Source organism: Perca flavescens, chromosome 21, assembly GCF_004354835.1.
Source record: "Perca flavescens isolate YP-PL-M2 chromosome 21, PFLA_1.0, whole genome shotgun sequence".
Classification (NCBI taxonomy): domain Eukaryota; kingdom Metazoa; phylum Chordata; class Actinopteri; order Perciformes; family Percidae; genus Perca; species Perca flavescens.
The window spans coordinates 788,721-793,479 of record NC_041351.1 but is presented as its reverse complement, the minus strand read 5'-3'; positions in this window follow the sequence as shown (position 1 = coordinate 793,479).

The following is a 4,759-nucleotide window of genomic DNA, read 5'->3' as shown; positions in this document are numbered from 1 at the left end:
GTCGTCCTCTCGCTTCTTCACCTTCGCGTCCTCTTCCTCCTCCTCCTCCTCTTCCTCCTACTTCTTCACCTCCGCGTCCTCTTCCTCCTCCTCTTCCTCCTACTTCTTCACCTCCGCGTCCTCTTCCTCCTCCTCCTCCTCTTCCTCCTACTTCTTCACCTCCGCGTCCTCTTCCTCTTCCTCTTCCTCCTACTTCTTCACCTCCACGTCCTCTTCCTCGGCCTCCTCTAATTTTCACTCTTCCTGCTCCCTCCATTGTACTCCACACGGACAGCTCACTTGTGGCTTATTTATAGTGCTTAGGCTGATTGCAAAGTGAACTAATTATCTAAAAAGAGTGCTGTGCGGTGGATTGTACCTACAGTTTTGCAAAGTGTGTGTTACAAAATTGCAAACTCAGTGTAAAGCAGTGTTTGTGCTTTTAGTTTTGCTATAAGTATTAATAGTTTTAGAAATTGTGCTATGACAATCACAGTTAGGGTTTAAGCATTCAGAAAAAACTGTAACATGGGAGCTGAAATATAAACGGACACGCCACACGGCTGACACGCTCGCGCGACGCGTGCAGTGTGTAAGCGGCCTTATAGTAAAACAGAAAATATTGATTGGGCAAAACATCACGTTAGTAAGAGTAGCACCGTGTTGTTTACAGTAGCATGACACAAGAACACAATAGTACAAACATATGTAAACCAAAGGTATCATTTTTAGAATAAAGAATATGTGTGTGTGTGTGTGTGTGTGTGTGTGTGTGTGTGTGTGTGTGTGTGTGTGTGTGTGTGTGTGTGTGTGTGTGTGTGTGTGTGTGTGTGTGTGTGTGTGTGTGTGTGTGTGTGCTTGTGTGTCGGGGCGGGAGGGGGGAATTGTATGCACTTTGTGTAAAACAAAAGACAAAGTCTGATAGATTAGTAATGCTGAAATAGTCATTAGATAGTTGCATGCAGTATGGACACCACTGTAAAGCTACTCAAGATGGGCTTCTCTCATTGGTGAATCCGTGGTTGATCACATGATGAATAAGTGTGGCCCTGACCTCATCAGAGATGGCTCTCCTTCTTCCTCTTCTTCTCTCCTCCTCCTCCTCCTCCTCCTGTCTCTCCCTCCTCCTCCCCTGTCTCTCTGTCTATTGTTGGCATCCATTGTTCTAAACAGGTAATCTGATCTTTGACCTCTAAATTGGCCTATACTAAAGCAGTGATTGGTTAGTGTTCAGTTATGACATAATGCATTTGCAAATGGGAGGAGTGTGTGTGTGTGTGTGTGTGTGTGTGTGTACCCTGATAAATAAATGCAGCATTTTGATTGGTTGTGTTTAGAAAAGGAAAACAAGTCACTTCCTGTAAGATTTTGTGTCTTAGGTAGAGAATTGTGTAATGTTTTGAAAAAAGTGTTTAATGTAATAGAAAACTGAGTAAAAGGCTGAGAAATAGCTTCTGGTTCTGGAGATCTGGTGTGTAGTTTTGCACTTTGAGTGAGAGGTTTCAAGATGATTTTGGGCAAAAGTCAAAGCCCTATCTGTAAGGCCTCTAAAATGATCAGAGACTGACTCTTTTATACAGACAGACAGAGAGAGAGAGAGAGAGAGAGAGAGAGAGAGAGAGAGAGAGAGAGAGAGAGAGAGAGAGAGAGAGAGAGAGAGAAACAGACAGACAGACAGACAGAGAGACACAGACAGAGAGATTGACAGACAGACTCACTTTAACTGGACTGAAGGCAGAGGTTGTTATCTTTAACAGAAAGTGAGAAATCAATAAATCAAATGTTTAAAATTAAAGAATTCTCCTCTTCAGGTATCTCTCAGGCACAGTACAGGCCAAAAGTTTGGACCCACCTTCTCATTCAATGCGTTTACTTTTTATTTTCATGACTATTTACATTGTAGATTCTCACTGAAGGCATCAAAACTATGAATGAACACATATGGAATTATGTACTTAACAAAAAAGTGTGAAATAACTGAAAACATGTCTTATATTTTAGATTCTTCAAAGTAGCCACCCTTTGCTTTTTTGATAACTCTGCAAACCCTTGGTGTTCTCTCAATGAGCTTCATGAGGTAGTCACCTGAAATGGTTTTACCTTCACAGGTGTGCCTTGTAAAGGTTAATTACTGGAATTATTTCCCTTATTAATGGGGTTGGGACCATCAGTTGTGTTGTGCAGAAGTCAGGTTGATACACAGCCGACAGCCCTATTGGACAACTGTTAGAATTCATATTATGGCAAGAACCAATCAGCTAAGTAAAGAGAAACGAGTGGCCATCATTACTTTAACAAATGAAGGTCAGTCAGTCCAGAAAATTGCGAAAACTGTGAATGTGTCCCCAAGTACAGTCGCAAAAACCATCAAGTGCTACAACAAAACTGGCTCACATGAGGACCGCCCCAGGAAAGGAAGACCAAGAGTCACCTCTGCTGCTGAGGATAAGTTCATCCGAGTCACCAGCCTCAGAAATCACAAGTTAACAGCAGCTCAGATTAGAGACCAGATGAATGCCACACAGAGTTCTAGCAGCAGACACATCTCTAGAACAACTGTTAAGAGGAGACTGAATCAGGCCTTCATGGTCAAGTAGCTGCTAGGAAACCACTGCTAAGGAGAGGCAACAAACAGAAGAGATTTGTTTGGGCCAAGAAACACAAGGAATGGACATTAGACCAGTGGAAATCTGTGCTTTGGTCTGATGAGTCTAAATTTGAGATCTTTGGTTCCAACCGCCGTGTCTTTGTGCGACGCAGAAAAGGTGAACGGATGGATTCTAGTTCCAGTTGAGGTGGTTCGGGCATCTGGTAAGCTGGCAGGAGGCCTCGGGGAAGACCCAGGACTAGGTGGAGGGATTATATCTCCAACCTGGCCTGGGAACGCCTCGGGATCCCCCAGTCGGAGCTGGTTAATGTGGCTCGGGAAAGGGAAGTTTGGGGTCCCCTGCTGGAGCTGCTCCCCCCCCCCGACCCAACACCGGATAAGCGGACGAAGATGGATGGATGGATGGATGGATTCTACATGCCTGGTTCCCACCGTGAAGCATGGAGGAGGAGGTGTGATGGTGTGGGGGTGCTTTGCTGGTGACACTTTTGGGGATTTATTCCAAATTGAAGGCATACTGAACCAGCATGGCTACCACAGCATCCTGCAGCAACATGCCATCCCATCCGGTTTGCGTTTAGTTGGACCATCATTTATTTTCCAACAGGACAATGACCCCAAACACACCTCCAGGCTGTGTAAGGGCTATTTGACCAAGAAGGAGAGTGATGGAGTGCTGGGCCAGATGACCTGGCCTCCACAGTCACCGGACCTGAACCCAATCGAGATGGTTTGGGGTGAGCTGGACCGCAGAGTGAAGGCAAAAGGGCCAACAAGTGCTAAGCATCTCTGGGAACTCCTTCAAGACTGTTGGAAAACCATTTCAGGTGACTACCTCTAGAAGCTCATCAGGAGAATGCCAAGAGTGTGCAAAGCAGTAATCAGAGCAAAGGGGGATACTTTGAAGAAACTAAAATATAAGACATGTTTTCAGTTATTTCACATCTTTTTGTTAAGTTCATAATTCCATATGTGTTCATTCATAGTTTTGATGCCTTCAGTGAGAATCTACAATGTAAATAGTCATGAAAATAAAAAGGAAACGCATTGAATGAGAAGGTGTGTCCAAACTTTTGGCCTGTACTGTAAATGTTCATGTTGTCAGACAGACTGGATCTTAAATGGTCTTAAAGCAGCAGAAAACTATCTTTAAAATGCACACAAGGGGGCGCCACCGTCTCACAGTTCCCACTAGTTTCTACCTCTGAGACTCGGTGGTTGGTGCAGACATGAACACACAAACACGTTGAACATTATTATGAAATACACAATAAATACAGAAACAAACATAACATAATAAAAAAGAGGCTTTCTGTCTGATCCTGTCTGACTGTTTCTAGTTAAACCGGCACTTTATTTTTCTATTTTTAATCTTAGAAACAAAAAAATAAAGGTGTTTCTCCATGGTTTATTTAGAAAATAATCTGTAATTATAATATGTATGTAATAGTATAGATTCATGCTATTTATATTTACAATAGTCTATTAAAAAATAAAAATACATATCAGTAAAGAGACAATTATAAACCAGACCCACATCCTCCCCTCCCAACCATCCACCCACCCAGCTTAGGCTGTGCTAATCAATAAAGGAAGTTAAGCTAAACTATAACTATAAAGGAGAGAAAAAACAAACAAAACAGATGAAAACAAAACAACAACAACAACAACAACAACCCAAAAAAATAAATAATAATAATTAAAAAAATATGGTTATGGTCTTATGACAAAAACAAGTGTGTAAAGGATAAGGTCGAGGATCAGTATCAGCAGGCTATAGGCTACATCATGACAGTTTCTGGATTATGAAGCCTCTGGAGGCTGGAGGTCAACGGAGTCAACATAAGAAAGAAAAGGCTGACAGATTCTATCAAATTTTGACACAGCACCTCTCTTCAAGTGTCTAATATTTTCAAGTTTTAAGAACAATAGCACATCTCTTATCCATAAGGAATGTGAGGGAGGACGGTTAGCTTTCCAGTGAATCAAGATTAACCTCCTAGCTATGAGAAAAAGAAATTGATTTAGACCTGGATAATTTGATAGTCTCAGGGAGGGCTCCAAACAAGGCTGCAACAGGGCATGGCTCTAATTGTGTCTGCAACACATCTGAGACAGAAGAGACTTTTTACTTTAATTACTAAATTCACTTCTGAGACTTTTTTATGCGAG